This window comes from Ischnura elegans, chromosome 8, assembly GCF_921293095.1.
Source record: "Ischnura elegans chromosome 8, ioIscEleg1.1, whole genome shotgun sequence".
NCBI classification, from domain to species: Eukaryota; Metazoa; Arthropoda; class Insecta; order Odonata; family Coenagrionidae; genus Ischnura; species Ischnura elegans.
The window spans coordinates 88,508,734-88,529,273 of NC_060253.1; the positions used below are offsets into that span (position 1 = coordinate 88,508,734).

At 39.6% G+C, this 20,540-nt stretch overlaps 1 protein-coding gene across 3 annotated transcripts in view; it reads right to left on the reverse strand.

Annotated features, from left to right (window-relative positions):
• The window catches only part of LOC124164048 (CYFIP-related Rac1 interactor B), a 211,033-nt gene that overhangs the window by 115,244 nt on the left and 75,249 nt on the right, over positions 1 to 20,540 (reverse strand). Inside the window, exon 2 of one of the 3 annotated variants that reach the window (XM_046541217.1) lies at positions 1,595 to 1,677. The exons of the other annotated variants lie outside the window; for them this stretch is intronic. The gene's annotated coding sequence lies outside the window, so the exon portion shown is untranslated. The remainder of the gene's footprint in view (positions 1 to 1,594; positions 1,678 to 20,540) is intronic. 3 annotated transcript variants of the gene reach the window in all.

A 20,540-nucleotide genomic window follows, 5' to 3' on the forward strand; every position in this document is an offset into this window, starting at 1 on the left:
CCGGATGAGTGCAAGTGCCTGCATTAACCTTGAACTGTATGATATCCAGCAGTGCACCCAAAGATTCCATTAATTGGCGAGACCAATCGTACATTCAATCATGAAAGTCTAGTGGGATGCAATGGCATATCCAGGATAAGAACAAGTGGGGGGGGGGGCTAAGTAGGGAGTAACCTCCCAGCAGTAGACGGGTGTGAACAAAATTACCATTTAAATTGGATATATTAACTCCCTTCCATAGATCCGCCGCACGCGGGAGGCATAAGGCTATTATAATTGACTGTAATAATTATGCACAAAATCCACCAAGTAACAATCATAAACACGCCTGAATCCATTACTTCACAATATTCCATCCAAACTTAAGGGCTTTATCAATCTTGGATACTCTTTTGCATTATTAACGAAATAAATAAATACGATTTATTGTTTTTTTACGGGAATATGTACTATAAGGAAAAGTAGAGGATAAAATATCGACGGAACCGCTAAATTGATGCACAAATCAAGCACCTACGCTACGACCGATATATTATTCCATTGATGAGTCACCAATACGTTTGAGGTTTCATGAAAAATGTGCACTTCGACAGACCCTCTTGATTTACGGACAGAATTTCACGCATCCTAACAGCCAATGTAAACAAACCTTGAGCGGATGACGTGAAACCAGCGAAAATAGCGATATCGATATTCCATGAATGGAGCTCATTGAATTTGGCTCAAGAGTACAACGATTCCATTCATGCGCTTCCATCGGAGCAAATGCAGCGAGGAGCAGATAAACTTTGAACTTGATGGGAGAAAAGAAAGCATTCACCCGCTTAAGACGACGCCTCACTACTGCTTGAGCGGTCGTATTCCGTCTTTCGCGACATATTACCCGTTCAAAACTTTAGCTATCGCATTGAGTTTTCCGACGAATACTGAGCAAACCTTTTTCAATATTTTTCTGTGTCACAAACACACGAAAATACGGATGTAAAAATGGAGCATACAGTTTTCCGTCATTTCAATTATGCCAACTGCAAATATTTTATTAAATTTAGTAAAATATTTGTAAATGAAAGTGCCTTGGAAAAACTGAAGTTTGAGTCGAGGCCGCAATCGATGAAAGAGTTTTTCCACAGATTAAAGTTTAGTATGCGAGCTTAAATAAAAATGTTTTCACAACTGTTTCCTTTCCAAGGGCACTGTCGCGCATTTGTGAATAAGTGATATTCCAAGTAATTTTAAGAAACACTCAAATGAAGTTGAAGCCATTAAGTTTTAAGTGAAAATGCTAGTATACATCAATAATACACCAAAAGGCAGAGAAACATATAGCTCCCTAGAAACAATCAATTTTATAAACAATTAAAAAAGTACCATACCTTTTTGATTGTTTACAATGGATGTACACAAAGTTGAGCCTAAAACAATCGAGTTAAATCAATTTTATGTCTAAAAATCACCAGGACTTGGTCATACAAACTCGTTGCTAGCGTTATAAGTAAAAAGTGATGATTAGACGAATTTTAAGTTCAAGTAAAATTCATGTGAAACCTTATATATGCTAATTATTTACATTTCACTATTTTTACGTTTACCTTACCATCGCTAGTTGTTTGCTAAAAAAACACAGAATTTGGCTGCCAGGAAATTCATGACCAATAGTGAAGTCTCTGGATTATTTACCTAAAAATAAAAATAAATTATATTACTCACGGAATCGCATTTCATTTACACGTGAAAATAACTTTTACAGAGAAAATTGCTACTGTACTTAGTTTATGCCGAAGAGGGAATCCAAAATACTTAAACAGCACATTATAGTAATACGTAAAATTACGAAATAAGTTTTTGAAAAGGTAGGCCTAAAAATAGTGTATAATTGCAATGCGAGTAGATGCATAAACAACCACAAAATACATTTCATCCAGGCTTACATATGTAACGTAAACGCTTGATTAGTTCACTTTTATTTTTTATAGACTTTAAAAAAAACATGTACGAATTTTCAAGTGAAAAAATGGCCGACTTATTTTAGCATCAGACCGAATGGTTCCTCGTTCGACCCTGTATAAAGTCATTGGAAATCTCTAATAAAAATCCAGAGGGTGGTAGGTAGCACAGGGAAAGAAACTTGCCGCTTTACCCCGGAAAGTTCACACGCCTTTGACCGATTAAATATGAGTGGGTTGGTAGCCAAGGTCACGGGTTCGATTCCCTCCTGAAAAGGTTGCCTCTTCCAGGACATGGGTTTGTGTGATCGTCCATTGTTGATTGTTTTAACTCCCGATGTAAAGGCTTCATTGTGCTGTTTTCGGGGGTATTTGAGATAAATAAAAAAACGTGGGCCATGTAAATTTGAGCGGCCGTCATAAATAAATAGATAATAAATGTGACAGTATCGTCGTCCAATTATCAAAGAATATTTGATAGTGTTAAATTATTAATAAAGACTTATCAGTATTTTTCAATCAGTACTAACGATAAAATTACCAAATCTCAAAACGTGGGCTGCCGTCACCTCCCATCGGGGCTAAACGAGGTATTGGCCCTTCAATGGAGTAAAATCAACCTCCAGAGGCATACGATGATGTTTGAAACGCTTTACAAAAAATCACGACATACATTTTGACGCAATTAATAATAGAGTTAAGTAGTTCGTAATGAGGAAGAAGGTTCCAGTGAATTTTTGTAGTGTAAGTAAGCGGTAGCCATGAATCGAGCGAATACGATAAAATACAAAATAGTTCGTAGGAAAAAATAACGAAAATACTTTTATTATTTTTACTCCTGACTCTTTAAAAATATTTTTTCACAGAAATGAAGAGCCTTTTCTTTCATAGTACCAACTGCGTACTTCTTTCATATCCTAATATGCTGGACAGAGCGATGCTGATTTTTGTTGCATTTTTTATCTGGGAACAACGCTGGATTATGGAGATGATCTTGGGAAACGAAGGGCAAACAATATTAAATACAGTTAAACTCGCTCTTAAAGATCACGCATGTAACGAAATCCTGCCTTTAATGAGGTGAGTTTCCGGTCCCTTTGGACTTTCCTATGATCGCCTATGATAATTTCCCTGCATATGACGAATTCGAATGATACGAAATCCTCGCTATCACGAAATGTTCTTTGGTTCATTGGAGAATTATTTCCTCCTTCATAAACAAATTAAGACCATTTTCTTAACCGTTCCTTATGTTATCATAAAGTGTGCTCACGTGTGACCATCACCAAACACTTCGCTCTTGTTCACACACAAACACTTGTTCACAGCCGTTTGATGGAAATGGTGGGACGATTGTTAATTGTTGCGGATCCGTTGCTTAAATAAAGACGATTTACGGAGTATTAGCGGGAAAGTATTTTATAAACAGGGCAAAATCCTGTATTATGGATATAACGAAATCCCGTTTATAACGAAATAGAACAATGGTCCCCTGTAATTCGCTATAAGCGAGTTTTACAGTAAATGCGAAACGCAGAGTAATTGCAACTGCATCTTAAGTTTAGAAATAAAACGAAATGAACGCGCGACAACCCGCACACTCTTATCTCCACGCGTGGTGTATCGTTTTGAATTCAGGAACAGAACTTCTCAGGCCATAGAACGCCCACGCTGGTCGTTGAGGTTCAGTGCAGCTGCCTCGCGATTTATCATTCAGTGAAGGCGACTGGCACCATTAGCCAACATCATATTTCCATCCCTTCCTTCACTATACTAATATCGTAGCCGCACATGGTCCACGAAGATTCCAGAGCAGAGATCAAATTTGGGGTGACGGGGAGAATCCTTCATCACAGCCGAGACTAATTTGAAGGAAAAAGTTACGCCGCCTCGGGAAAGAGAAGCTGGTGAAATTTTGAAGATGAAATTTCCTTCCGATACCCTTTTCTCAAACTTTAGATTACGTTATCCACGTATACTGTTTCCACTCATTTTGTTTCCCGTCTCATTTCGTTAAATTAAGCGGAAACGGGGATTGGGTTAGTGAGTAGGCTGGAGAGCTGGCTTCCCACATAGTCGGTCCGGGTACAAATCCCGGCGGTGGCAGAGATTTTTCAGAGACTACCCGATCCCTGCTTGAGTGTCTTGTGTCTGACAATGAGTGCTTGAGTGCCTGTTCCTTATAGGGGATCGCGTAGGTGTGGTGGCTATAATACTGAATTCACAACCAGTGGGCTCGGGTTCAATTCCCGGCGGTGCCAATGAAATTATTAGAGACTGCCCAATACCTGCTTGAATGTTGTTTGGAGGACATTTCAAGCGTAACACTCTGTCCGTCGGATGGGACGTTTACCCGTGGTCCCCTTGGGGCCTTTCGTTAAGAGCAGGTTAATGCCGACGCCGGGTTTCTCTCCACCCTTCCCTCATATCGCAAATGACCTCAGCTATCCGTCGCCTCCTCCAAATACCGTAAGAACTGGCCGCACGCCTTTTCTGGGGGATCTTTGGTATGCATATTCGCCATGTATTTGGCCATGATTCGACGCCAGAGCGCCATCTCTTTCAGCGGGTTCGCATTCAGCCTTCATTTTTTTCCTCCACTTCTCATTGAGCACCGCGCGCGCACGGGAAGGAAATTCGTGCGAACGACATCCATGCGAATGATGGCGAGAGATGAGGTGGGAGCAGGAGGAGGAAAGGAAGTCGTTGAGTTTTGGAGTGCAAGGGCGAAAGGATCGGGAGAGGTGCTCTTCGTTTACGGAGACATGCGGTGAAAAGGAAAGGGTTTGAGAACGTGGAGAGAAAGTGGTTTGGATGTGGAAGTAATGATGGGCGAGCAAGGGTCTTTTTCGCACTCAGGCGGACTCACTATAGCAACCGACGACGACGATATCTCCTCTTCCGCACCATTTTATTTGCTCAACTGGTTTGAATGTTTACACATCGTTATCAAGAGATTTCTCAACTCTGAGACAGCTCTTGATAGTGAATATAATAATATATATATAAGTAGATTGATGAAAAATTTCTCGGGATTCCAACCGGGTGTGGTATTGGGTTAATTCTCCCAACGTTTCAATGGCTGAGTCTGCCATCGTCTTCAGGGGTTTACTCTTTATGGTACTTTTTACGGTACTTATTTATTTATTCATATCCCTGGTTGCCGTTATTGTTGTGTGCGGATGTAGCGATTTATTATGGCATTCCAGGCACTGCTCAGTTGGAAGCCTTTATCTTTGTTTAAGCTCTTCTCCTCAAGGCTAATAGCAATTGCCTCCTTCACAATTCTATCCCAATAGTTATTAGTGCGGCACAAAACCTTCGTATTTTTGAAGCCCATCCTTTGACCGTGGTCCAAGCAATGCTACGCTACCGCCGACTTTAGCGGATAAAAGAGGCGTATGCATCTTTAATGCTCCGTCAGACGTTTTTCGAATGTGCGGCCAGTTTCCCCAATGTGACCGCACTCACACGGGACTCTGTTCACTCACTATATTCATATATAAGTAATTAATAATATAATGATGTGTGAACATTGAAACCGGTTGAGCAAATAAAATAGCGTTGAAAACTACTACAGCTTTTTGTATCATTCCTATGGATGAATTTCCACTAAGAGGACTCGTCAAAAATGGATCTGGTTTCCAATTCGCCCCGGTTATATACCGTGTAGTGTAGCGGCTGCCGGTGAGAATTATCCATCTCTTAAACGGAAGTGACTGTGCAACAGAATGAAATAAGGGGAGCAATTGGCACAAACAAGTGTAAAGGGATCAGTGTCACCTTTCCGGCGAAAGTAAAGCGTTGGTCAAAGATAGTATTTTAGGATATACTCATTATTCTAGAAAATTCAAAAGAGATTTTTGCGGAAAACGTCACCTTTTCTATAGAGCGAATTTCTTCTCCAAGGATTTCATATTATGAGGTTGCACTCTAACCTGTCTCAAGCGGCCTCCGAACAATTATAATAAAAGTGGCTGTGTATGCGGTAACAGGTGAAAGGTTTTGAGGAATGCGTAAGTATTAAATGAACCGTAAAATGTTAGAATTAAACCACAATAAGCGTGAAACAAATATATATATATTCAGAAATATAGCTTTTTGAAGAATTACAATTTCCCCGTCGCATGGCCGGCAAGAATATTTCTCGATTGTACCGCCGGGTTTGGATTTTTTTGGATTTAAAAAGTATATTTCATATAAAAAAATATATTTTTGAAAACTATACCCTGGGAAAACTGAAATTCTTCCAATGGAGCTGTTTCACGCATTTGGTATCGAAACATAATATAACATGGTGGGGAACCCGAAAAATTTCCACCGTAGTTCTCTTTGCATTAGAGTCGCAGATGTCGATGTTAACGCCTCCCCGCGCTAATGTAATGCCCGTATTTCCTCTCTGCCAGTGGAGGTCGTGGGCGGTGGGTTGAGTGACGGGTGGTAACTAGCCGACAGGGGATTGCACAATCTCCCCGCTCACTAAGGGTCCAGCATAAAAACTAAAGCCGCGGGATATATTAACAGATGAATGTCACGCCGCGTTACATACAGTATACATCGCATCATCATTATGTCATTCTATCCTTGGATTGGTGGATGGAAAACATCAATTCAACCCTTTCTCATATCAACTTAAAAAGTTCTTTCGCGTACGTCCAGTTTGATCGGTCCTCACTATTCCAACCATACGGTATGAATTCAGATTATGGGGAAAATACCGGGGTAAATATCTTATTATTATTATTATAATAATTAACCTCCTCAACAGCATAAAACTGGCACACATTACCATCCATTCATCAAAAATATAACAATACTAAGATGTGTGCACTGCAGCCTTACATTTTTCCCTTTCCCAAGCTAGTTCCTTCAATTCGCAGATGTTCTTCTTCCTCGAGACCTAATTTACCTGTCCCAAGTACTTATATATCTGGGTCTTCCTTGGGGACATCTACATCAATTTCCTCCCAAAATATTCTTTAAGTAATTCCTATCCTATGACATGACATGCCAACCGGAGCCTTTATTTACTTTAGGCTTAGTTCCTTTCATTCCCTTCATTCTATCTATAAATCATTTTCTCATCATCCTTTTCCGTTTACGGTTTAGCAAATACTTTCCCCCCTAACACGGTTTTGAAACAAGCCCTCTCAAATATGAGCTAAATCTTGGTCCATATGCGAATTAACGTAGTACAATGAAACTCGACAAATGCAAAATGTAGAGATCTCATCTTTTTCTTCCATAAAATTTCATAAACTATGAAGAAAAAATAATTCACGTCTCTAATCAGCTTCTCTGAAGATGAAAGAGTAAGGACAAGGAAAAAAATATGCTACCCATGCGTCAATCAACGCATATACGCATTTGAGATTTGTATCAATAGATATTAGTCCCTAAAAAAATTTATAATTTGATAATTTTTCTCTTTTCCCCTCGGTATTCCTTGCTGTACTTGACCTTACACAACTTCTCTCCATCGCTCGTATTATGTTCAAGCGTGACCCATAACCATTATCACTTCCAGATGGTTTTTTCTTTACTAATCCTCTTCCTTGATTGCTCGTATCTTCATCGCTGCCAGAGGAGTCAAAGCAGACCACATCACGCGGTAGCTTTATTATCGCATGAGTGATGCGTAATAGTCACTTCCCATATGGCATGACAATGCAATTCTTACTGAATCTGAGTCCAAAAAATGTCTCTTGAAAATTCTCATCCGCAAAGGGTGGATTTTTATTCATTTCACATTTTAAATGATTAAAAATACCACGATAAATACACCAAGATAGAAATACCGGAAAAATGACAATTAGCCGAAGTTGTACGGTTAATTTATTTGACATTCCAGGTAAATCAGCTGAATGTTGCAATGATAGATCCCATCATAAAAAATAAAAACATCGATTACATTGGAGACAATTATCGATTCTAAAATTCATCAGAAACTATGTAGAACCCAGTCTCCAACTAAGTAGTTCTATGTATTTACATCCATACACATTCACACCTAACGTAGTTTGAGAACTTAACAGTTTTCTTTATGTTATGATCACTGCTCTTAGAGGAGGTAGCATTCATGAAAACAATGATAGCGATAAAAAACATGACACTAAATGAATATAAATTACATTACAAACAAAAGTTCTGAAATCTTTATTCCCCAATTTATTTTCAGTAATTTATATTGATGGTTACTGAAATACAGGCCCATCATATACGTTCCGTAAAGGTATATTGCCTTATGGACTCCAAACTATCTTAATTCTCAGATACATCTATTTTCTCCGAAAGAAGCACACATGTGGCTATTTACAACGGGAGTATTAACACTTTAATACCACATTTCGCACACATGTCCAGGATATGGATATTATGTCCAGGATATTACATCTACCCAAGTGGAACTCGAACCCACGACCTTGGCTTTGGCAGGTGAGGTCTTTATTTCGCCGTCGCCGTGAATTTTGTCTCAATTCCATGATTTCAATGTTTTTTCGAGCATTGAATGTTATTAAATTAAATATTGGAATAATTTATTCAGGACCTGGGGTGTAACGACCTACCTGAAGATATTTTTAAGATCCCCGCAAATGCTAATTTTTTTTAAGAGTAGATAAGTGTTCATCGATTCCTGGTTGGTGTCATTGTGATGTATTAGGGAGAGTTGGAAATTGGGTTATTTGGTTCAAACTTCATTTGTTATTTGTATGGTATTCGAATTGATGTATTTTTTTATTTTATAGGTGGGTTTTCTATCTCTTGACTTTAGTCCTTAATATGCAGACGGTTAATTCATTTATTTAAATCTCATTCTGTCACCAGGCGATAGCCTACTAGTAACAATATACAATAAATAATAAATGCATAAAGTAGTGTCGCAAAACGGCCGAGTGAAAAGAACGCAAATAACTTGTGTAAATAAATATTTTTCCTCAGGAAAGCCTCAATATATGACCGCAATAGGTAACCCATTTTGGCTCCTTAGACTGCGCCACTATTCTCCCGACTTCACCCGCTAGAAATACCATCCACGAAGTCTCGCATTGCCTCGCTTCCCGTGTAAATCGACTGTGGCTCGAGAAAATCAATCAGCGCCTCTTTAATTCCGAGAAAAATCGTCCGTGGCGAGTGCACGGAAGTAGTTTCACCACCCTCCTGCGTGACTGCTATCCGAAGGGTGGAAAATTACGAGCGTGCAACAATGGCACGGGCTGAAGCACGGACGTGGGGTGAGGGGTATTCTCTCGTGACGAAAGCGTAGCAGGCACTTCGATTACGCATCGGACACATAATGCCACAAATCTAAGATATCGAGGAAATGCATCGGAATCGATGGATACCTAAAAAATAATCCCTGCAGGACTTGATCAAAGATTGATTGCCTGTGCGTGAAGACAGAGATATTGGGGTATCAGACATAACTTCCTTGAAGATCACTCATAATAAAAGAACGGTTATTTTCATTTCAAAATGATTTATGGAAAAGGACCCCGGCAGTAAAATAGAAGCTGAAATGTGGCACGTAAATTTGTGATCCTAGATAAAGTCCCTCCCACATTATTTGGCTTAAATTACAAAAGTAAGAGGAGACGATACAGTTATATTTTTAAGCTAAACGTTAACCATGATTAACGATGTTGTGAGAAAACTTAAGCCAAGTAAAATCTTTTGTATTCACCCCAAAGAAATCTCCGTTGCGGATTGCGGCCAGTGATTCGAATGAATACTACTGGGACTCCTTCACATGAATACTACTTGAAGACTATCACTTGAATCTTACTTAAGTGTAATAAAGATTTTTTGTTCTTTCAAACTGGTCAATGAAGCAAGCCACCAGGGTAAAATTCTCTTCTTCATGTTGATTTCTCTCCTCATATTTGCTACCCTCTAGTGCAAAGGTTTTCTGGCTTGCATTTACACGACTAAAACTAGGTCACAAGTGTAGCAATTGAATCCCTTAATTTATCTTTGAATATTAAAACCACAAAGTCAAAATATTTTACCAAATTGTGATGACAAAAAAACTCAGTTATTCTGATAGCAAAAGTTTTCTTTGTGTTTTAATGAAAGGAAACATTTGTTACAGATTAAACAAAATCTTCTCGACTGAAACTTAATCATGTGTGTAGCATAATGCTAATTTCTTTATTAATTTGGAATTTAATTGTTGAATATATCCAAGGATAAAATTTAATCCTAGCATACTTAATCAAAATTATGCTTGAGCTACTCTCACGTTTATCTTTTCCTCCCCCAAATATTTAATCCGCCTCTGCCCTTACTATAGTCCTGTTCTTAATTTTAACCGAATTCGGGGAAGGGAGTGGGCTAGTTCACATACGAGAAGAGAGTCATTGAAACGTGATGGTGTTAAACGAACCGCCTCATTCGCCGTTCGACAGGAAGCCTCAACTAAGCGTTTTCAAGATGATGGCCCTCGATGCAAATGAGCCCAGTGCATCCATCCAACAAGGACTCAAAAAGGACTCGGCGACCCGAAGGGCCTGATGCACTCTGCCGCTCCAATTCAAGAGGGAGTGAAAAACGGCGTGGGCGATCAGGAATGCGCTCAATCCCGCATGAATGAAATTGCGCCCAAAAAAAAACTGATTATTCCAAATAGATTCGAGTTTAAACCATGACATCAACGCTAACATAATACTACAATGGTGAAATTTTGCCATAAAAATATATTTTCCTTATCCTATATTTGAATTCGGAACGAAACAACTGATTTTCCAAACAGATTCGAGTTTAAACGATGCCATCAACGCTAACATGATACTACAAGGGTGAAATTTTGCCATAAAAATATATTTTCCTTATCCGAGATTTGAATTCGGAATGAAAATAAGAAACTGATTTTCCAATTAGGTTTGAGTTTAAACCATGCCATCAAAGCTAACATGATACAACATGAGTAAAATTTTGCCAAAAAAATATATTTTCCTTATCTTGAATTCGGAATCAAAAAAACAACTGATTTTCCAAATAGATTTCAGTTTAAACCATGCCGTCAACGCCAACATGATACCACAAGGGTGAAATTTTGCCATAAAAATATATTTTCCTCATCCGAGATTTGAACTAGGATCGCAAAAAACAACTGATTTTCCTAATACGACGTATCCTCGTACATTTGAGTTTAAACCATACCATCAAAGCTAACATGATACAACATGAGTGAAATTTGCCATAAAATATATTTTCCTTTGCCGAGATTAGAAGTCAGATATCCCGATTGCCAAATATACATCAGTGTAACTAAAAAAATTTTGGGCACACAAAATATCTTTGGATATTTTGGACCAGCATCGGTTGGGAAACGTTGGGGCCACCCGAAAATTGACGCCGCGACATAGCCCATAAATATTTCAACAACCATGACGAGCACCCGCGAAAGTTTTAACGAAGAATTATTAGAGTAACTGGTTCTGCATAAATGACCGACAATCGGGAGATCCAGGTTCGAATTCCGGCTAATCCAAATATTTCTCAAGGCGAATTTCAACCTAGGTGTATTATTTTCATTCGCGCTGGAGACTGCATGCAAAGCCACTAGTCCAATGCAGTGGTTTGCTAACTTGATAACCTACAAGTTATCCAAAGATTACTAGATGAATGCACGACTTCGACCGTTCCAGGCGATATTTGGTGGAACGGCACAGTGGCGTATATACGTACAACCTCATTCCGGGAGGAGGGACGGACCCTCCTCCCCTATGTTCGCCCTTGATGGGACTGCCATTAGCGACGCTAAACATTGGTCAGGGCCTAATGCAGGGCGTAACGAAGACGACGAGAGGCGATCGCGCCTGTATGGACATTCCATTTCACATTCGTCGAATTCAAGTCAGGCGATGTTGACCCTTGAGGTTTGTCTTTCTCGCAAGTACCCGGAGTAATTGCGTTTAGCAATAATCCAGGATGATGGAACGATATAAGTACATAATATAGGTAAGTATCATAAGAAGTAGGACATTTACGATTAAATATAAGCGAATAGCGTCGTAATGGACTATAACTGCATGCCGTGCCGCTGCGGCAAGCTCTCGCGCATGATTGATTAAGCTAATCCAAATAAGTACAATTTTTTTCTATATTTTTTTTGTTTCGGGGGCTGGAGGATACCCCTTCTTATATCCCCAATGGTAAGACATATCTAAGTTGTATAAAAGGCAACCTTTGGAAGCATTATTTAAGTCTAATTTTTGGAATTAGCTTAGCCATTAAATACCTCAAATAAGGTATCAAAATGGCTTGTAAAGATTGCATATGTGAGTGGGTACACTACATCTGCGGAAAGCGTAATGGTAAAGAAAAAGCAGCAATAAGTCCTTTATTTTTTCGATAACTATGAAATACTGGATTTATAATATAAATATACAATTTAAAATAAACTAACGGATACTTTGAGTTGTTTTTCGATGACCCAGTTCAGAAATCAGAGAAAAATCTCAAAATGGCATTCTTTTTATTAAATTAGGCAATGAATCCTTTGAACATTCGACAAGAAAGGACAAATATTTGCACCTATTACGTGATATCTTCATTTATAGGGTAGAAAATGCTCAATGGTATATTGAAAAACTGGGGAAAATGTCTAGTTTTCATGAATGTCAACGCTAAAATGAAATGTCTAATAATTACAGCACTAAGTCATCCTAACATTGAATATACAGAAAATGTTAAGTTCACTATGACCATGATTAAATAACGATATAGGGAAATTGTGTTGGTCAACAGCGACGCTTTTCACCGAAGTAGTGCTTTCTCTCTTAATTGAAGTCAAAGGTTGTTTTTTTTAATGTACTAACGTTGTGGGCTCCGTAACTCTCACAATGACTGTTCCGGCGAGAAAGAGCAATACGCTACTAATGTATTGATGGGATGATGATTTCAACGCAGGAGAATGAACACAATTGATGCTTGTGTGTGAGCTTTAGGATGGGTATTATCACGTAACTCTTGCGGCCATCGAAAAAAAAACAATCTGGCTGATAACTAAAGAGTAATCACACAACCATACTGAAGGGTAAATATTTACAGACGTTTGAAATGTGTGAATAAGACAAGGTATATAATGCATCCAAAGGAGATGAGTCATCCCGAAATTGAAGTCATTCCGATGAATGTAAGTTGAATTTATGAGGTAGCTGTAAAATCAGTTGTTATTGTGGGAAGGAAAATGGCTTGAATGAGAGAAAGGAAGAAAGACCATTTCTTTGGGAGTCAATGGTTTGTTACAATATTTAAAAAAAATGAAAATGACTCTTGGATGACAATGGAACAAAAAAAAACGCAGGCCGAATTAACGATGAAAAGAATGAGTTATTATATTGCCATGAATATTAATTACCGTAGGAGTTATTGTTATTAAAGGTTTCGCTAAACTTTGCAATTTGATACGCTCGTTCAATAGGCTCCTTTTGTTACTAGTGTACAACGTGAGTGTGAAGTGTCGAATAGCCTCCATCAATATTCTTTCAATCCCCCTCCTCTACCCTACTTCCTCCCACTCCAGTTAAAGAAAATTGCATACATTGAATGCACAACACACGATTTGTGCCTCGAAGATGAAGTAACATCGAAACCTAGGTCGAAATACATTTTATAATCGTGTAAAATTGCAAGTATTTATAACAATACGGAATAATTCCTCTCTCACGCTTGAATATTTGGATTTAATGGGTATTTTTAAATACATGTTTTCAGAAGAAGTAACCTGAAAATGATACCAATTGTATCGAAACCTGAAAAACAATTAAAATTTTCTGTTAAAAATTGCCAGAATGTTTTATTGATATCGTGAGACTTCCACCAGAGAAATACTGGAAGCATACTCTCTATGTGAAACCCTATACCACGAGGGAGACACGAGACCGCTTTTATCTCTAAATACATATTTCCCTCTCGCGTCTTTCCCCTTCAAAATCCTACTGTGTGCCGTCTCCAGTCACGAACAATTACTCCCATTCACGTCTCTTTCCTCTCTCTCTCGCGTCAGTTAATGCTCAAGCACACACATACGTACACATATCCCACGCATGCACAAATATACACACGCACACATACGGCGGCGAAGTCCCGTCACTCGGAGAGTCAGCGGCACAGAGCGGCCGGGGGGAAGGGGAGGGAGGGAAGCAAAGAGGAATCATTTCCTTTTTAACGCGACGCGGATGATGAGGGAACGGGGGTGGGGGGGATAACAAGTGAGTGACGGGGCGCGCGAGCATTGTTCGCGCGCTCACGAGTTGTCGCATGCTTGCGCTCGTCGGGGATTCATGCGCGGCGGGGTCCAATGCGGAGACGTCGCGGCGGAGAGACCGACGACGCCCAAAAGGCGAACGCAAAAACAGACTCTCTGCTCAGCCCCTTGCGCTGAAATGACGAGCCTAGCTCATCATCAGGTTTTTCATAAATTTAGCACTACTTGGGGGAGGAGTATGAATATTTTAAAAGTTTAACAGAGTTAAAATATCCATTATTTTCATTAAAAACTCATATTCTTTGAAACATGATGCATTGGAAGTAATAAAATGATTTTATACGAGTAGCGATAGCTATTTTCTCGATGTATTTAACTAGATACCTTACCATTTGAAAAAATAATCACTTTTCATTTCACTATTCTACGTTGATTGCTGACTACAAAATAAAATATCATTACCTACCTTTACATTTCAAAATGACCACAGAAAAAAAATAAATAGAGAATAGGAGTACGATATACATGAAAATAATTTGAAGTGGTTGGGGTTAAGGGGGTTTCTACAAGATTTAATATCAAGAGGACGAATGACTCCAGGTCGACCGATCTATTATTGTCGACTTATTACTGAAAATTGGGTTGGGCTGTAAATTGGCTGAAATGAATTTCAGAAATTACATGAATTGCCATGAGAAGAAATTCCTCTGGACCCGGAATCGAACCACGGACCGTTGGCATTCCGGACCGCTGCGCAGACCTCTGCGCTATCCAGGTTTTTTGAATTCCCATGGGAATTGTATCGGCCCTCGCCGCCCAGGGGATTTTTTTTCTCATGGCAATTCGCCGTTCACGCGACAGGCTTTGAAATATTGAAATTCAGAAGTTTATGTCATTAATCCAGTTAAGATGGGATTTAAAGCCTGCGAAACCGGTTTTCGGTTGGCTGGGAAACCTAGGAAGGATAATGTGTCTTAACCTGCTGGAGATCGGGGTAAAGCCTGAATCACACGATCATTTTTTCCGGCCCTCTGATTGTGAGTCATAGCTCCAGCGATAGGTTTTCAGCGGCGAAAAGAGTGATCACTCGACCCGTCATTTTCTAAATCACCCGGTCATACCCACCGTCTCTATTTCCATCGTTTTTTCTGTCACTTTCCGAATTTACAATACATCATCATCACCATCATTAGTCAACAGTACTAAGATTGGTTTGACGCAGCTCTCCATTCCTCTCTCCTATCCGCTAACATTTTCATACTCACGTATATCTACACTTTAACATCCTTTATAGCCTGTCCTACGTAACTCATTCGGGGCCGTCCCTTGCCCTTATTCCCTTCCACCTGTCCTTTCACATTTTCGTCTTCATCAGGCCATCGTGCCTCAAAATTTGGCCAACTAAGTTGTCCCGTCTTCTGTTTAAGGTTTTTAGGAGGCTTCTCTTTTCTCCCACCCTACTTAGCACTTCCTCGTTACTTATACGGTCAATCCATTTCATCTTCATCATTCTTCGGTAGCAACACATTTCGAATGCTTGTACTCTTGACTTCTCCACTGCTGTCAACGTCCTAGCCTTGCTTCCATAGAGAAATATACTCTATGGAATACTCCATACGTAACATCTGATGAATTCTTTCCTTACTTCTATGTTTATATTCTCAGCTTTAAGAAGATTCTTCATCTTATAGATTATCATTCAATTAAATGCCGTGCATGGTGTTTGAATCGCTGTTATCGGCCGTGCGTTCCTATTGGCTGAAGAACGATGCCACGGATATTATAATTATATAGAGCAAGTTACGGTTTCAGCTAGGGAAAAAGGGACGTGACGAGTGCTGGAAAAAGGGATGGAAAGCCAATCCCTCGAACCACCGCGGAAAATGATTGCGAGAAACGATCATTTTCTCCGCAATCGCAGGAGCGAGCGATCGCTGGTCTGTCCATCGAAAAGGATAGAAAAAATCATTGTGTGATTCAAGCTTAAGACTCATTCTCTTCCCCGATGATGACAGTCCAATCGACCGAAAAACCGGTTACGGAGACTTTAATTCCTATTTCAATTGGCTTTAGGACTTAGCTGTATTACTCGTTCAAAACTTCCGCTAAAAACCTTAAAACTTCCTTTCCCATTCAAGGTTAGGAAAAAATGATAAAAATGATGAATATGGACTATTTGCGTATTTTTTAATGAATGTTGTAATGATGATAATAGTTTCTTTTTGCATTCACACTCCAAATTTATCTATTACTTCATCGCAATTTTTGTCCTCGCGTGCTGCGGGGATAAGCTCTCGCCTGCCATAACGAAGGCCGCGGGTTCGAGTCCCGCCTACATAGGATGCCCCTCTCCAGGGCATGGATGTGGGTGATCGCTAATTGCTGAAACGCACAATGTAAAGGCTTTAATGTGCTGTTTTCGAGGGTAATTAAGGTAAATAAATAAAAAATAGATAACACAAATAAAACAGTGTGGCATGAACAACAAGGCGGTAATAGGGTTTGAGATTTGCAGCGGTCCTTTGCCGCTATGTATTCTTAAAATGTCAACAGATGAATCTTGGAAACGCCGTCAATAAGAAACGTTATACCTTCAGAGAGACACGATAACGCTTTTAGATACATTTATCTCTCCGTCTTTCGCTTTCATATCCCATTGAGTGTCGTCTCCACTCGCTGACAATTACTCCCATTCACGTATCTTTCCCCTCTCGTCTAATAGCGTCACTTCATGCTCACGTCAGCACTTATCCCACGCATGTACAAATATATACAGACGGTAGAGATTTATTATTAAGGGGAAACATCACTTCCGTTCGATCGGTCTACTCTTTTTTCCGCGTATTATTCGTTTAAAAAATCCGCAAAAAAATAAAACTAGTCTCTCCCCTTCAATTCATTGCCTTAGCCCGCCCAAAATGTTGAAAAATTGACCACTTGCGTACACTTTTACGATGTTTTAATGATGGTACTAATGTCCGTACTTCATTCACTCAGTAAATCGCTCTTTTATCTTGACAATAAACAACGCCGCGGTATTAAAGGTGGGGCAGTAATCGGGCCAAAGAAAAGCATCTGCACCGGTGCTAGTTAGCTGAGTATTCAGGGCCCAAGGAGCGATGCGTTTTCTTAAGGGGACATACCACCTAGGCGGAAAGTGATGCTGCATTCCTTTATCTGAACATTTCCTATCCGTTCATTTCTCTTTCTCCATTCTCCTCCACACCCACACACTTAGTGCGACACCAGTCCTTACCTGTACTTATTCTTCAGACTCCACGTTTCCGCACCTGGAGTTCAACCAGATCATACTCTTTCAAAGGCTTTTTCTCTACGCACATAACGATCCTCTCATTAGCTCTTTCCGATTCATTTCCGCCTCCCTTACCAAAGTTATCCATCTCCCTGGAAACCTTACTAAAGTCCACGCTTTCTTCTGATTGTGAGTTTCAGGAACACTAAGATACGTCATTGTATTTCAAACATGGTCTCCAAAACTGCTCCATGTTAAACTACGTTAACTGGCAGAGTACCTATATGAGGAAGCATCATTCCCCCTTGAACGGGCGTATTTTATTTTTTCATGAATTTATCACTCATTTGTAACTAAAGATGTCTCCTTGAAATTTCAAGACTAAACAGATTAGACCTTTGTCAACATTTGTAAGTAACTCAATTACATAAACTTGACGATTGATAAAACATGGGAAAAGTTCACAAGTGAGATACAGGAAAATGTTCACAAGTTTATACTGAAGCCATTTCTACCCAGAAAACTTTATTGCTTGCTATTGTTAAGAAATTTAGGTTTGTAGATCCTATGGTCGTCTATAGCAATCCAACGGAACACTTTGGTGGTGCATTACCTTGTTTCTTCAAAATGACCCGTAGCCATATAGGTAAACTAAGTGCTAACGAGGTCAAAATCTAATGTTGTTCAATTTCTACGAGTGACCTTGATAGAAAGGATGTATATTCAAGGCAACCATATTGTTGGATGAAGGAAATTTAAATTAATCTACGCATTTCCTGACGAATTTTATGATACTTGCCTGTAATTTACAAACAGTATGTATCCATATTGAATTTCAGTTCCACACTAATCTCTTTCCGTCATTCGGATTATTTCTACCGGCTTCAAAAATATACTAATAAGTGGATTAAGTTTCCAAGCTCCAAAAATATATTTTTGGCAATTCGATAGCAAAAAGGAGTGGTGGTTTTCTTCAAGAGCTTCATATGCTTAATATAGTAACATGTCCCTATATGTATGATCTTAGATTTTCCCGGCGTATCAGTTGCAGAAAGGTTTCTCGGGTTTTCCACCGGTTGATGTCGTCCATGTCTCCCTATATGACTACGGTGGGCGGAAATGTGTTAATAAACTCTGAAAATTTGAAAATGATATATGAAAGTTTTAAACGATTCATACGTCTCGGAAGACATCGCTCAAGCGGGAGTGATGCGTCATCTTAAGGCTAGAAGATGTTTCTTCGCGACAAAATTTCAGAGCAGAGAGCAAAATAACACGGATTTATCCCAGATGGAAGGCTTCAGCAGTCCATTTTGCAAACCTTTCACCGTAGAGATTCACGTCTCCGACGGTTTTTTCCCGTTCACCTACCACTCATCCCAAAATCTTTACCCCACTACCACCGAGGGAACACGTCCCTATGGCCGCCCGACCCTCCTGATCTCTGGCACATTAAGTCCAAGACTTTTCGTCCCCGAACGAACACTTCGGATTACCGCACCCCATTCGAGAAAAAGGACGCTAGGAATGTCTCCTTTTCCCAACCCAACGGCAATCTTCATCCGCGCGAGACCGTGAGGGAAGGAGACGAATATAGTCGGCAGTTGGCACACATAACCCGATGCCCATAAGGAAGGATTAAGGCTAAGTCCCTTCATCCTTCCCCGAAAAGATTATTCGAACGGACTGGAATACAAGTCCAATATCCGTTCCTCGAGGTAATTCCTCTCGGAGAATAATTCCATCTTTATGAACACGACGTGCGAATTCTCGAGGAAATGTTCGCATGTCGAAAAGACGTTTACAAAACAACATTTCTCGGGCATAATACTACACGGGAAATGCATTCACAGTACTACCAAGATAGGGTGGAGAAAAATCGTGCTACGAAATTTTAACACTGGATAGCCTATTCCAGTGGGAACAAAAATAGGGTAGTTTCCTTCATCACAGAAAACGAAAGGCATTGATTGCGATTCGTTACCCAACATTAGTGTATTCGGCAAGTAAACCCACTGACCTTGAGGAAACTATTCCTCGTTAGCTTTCCCCTCCCACCATCACCACCTCCTCCCTGCCTTAACCCCCTCTCCCTAAGCTATATAAGCTCGCAAAATGTTTGTATATTCACCTTGATAATGACAGTGTGTACTGCCGAAACCTAGGTCGGGATTAAAAACTCTTGTGGAACATACAAAAGTGTATTTCATTATATTATTTGGTTTTACAAATCCCAGTTTAGACGAATGGCAATGATCAATTTTAACAGCATTTGAAAAAGGCCAGATTGGCGCCCATGCGATGCCACTCCACGTGACGTCATAGGGACGTAGTTTCTATACGAGTAGATAGGAGTTTTACATTGTCTGAGATTACCAATGCATGCATGAGGCACAGAGCTTGTCTTAATAATCACCTATTAAAACTGCCTATGGTCGGAATGTTTCCTTTACAAAAGAATATCTCCAGAACTTAAAGACAGGTGACGATTACCATAACTGACGAACCACTGTGAGACGGTTGCTCAGGATGACACCAAAATGCAAAATATAATAATCTTAGATTCTATCTCACTCAATTCAGGTAGTTATGGTTTTCTCCACGTAACTTGGGCGTCTAGAGAGGAATGTAACGTCGGTAAATCCACCAGCGCACTCGGGAGATAAGAAGTAATTTAAGAAATTTTAATTCGTGTGACCTATATTTGAGATTTACTACATTATTTTATACCTCTCATGAAGAATGTCATGGAGTCAGCAAAATTCTAGTGCACCCGTGAATCAATGTTGAAATATACCTACATAAGAGAAGCAGACGAGGAGACAGATGACGTTTGAATTTTACATACAAATCTATACAAAACGCTGTTCCCAGCAGATATTGTACTACGTTCAAATTCCCGATTAAACTCAAATATAACCGATAGACAACGTCCTGACGGAAATACAATTGGCGGATGATAATATTTTGTATTTTTTCGTAATGCAATGCAGTGGGTCCTCGATATACGAACAAGATACATTTCGAGACTTTGTTCGTACGTTGAATTTGTTCTCAACCCCTTCCAATTCGATTAATTTTCCGAATATCGTGTTCCTGTTCTCCATTTATTTTTTTCTGTGGTTCTCATTTA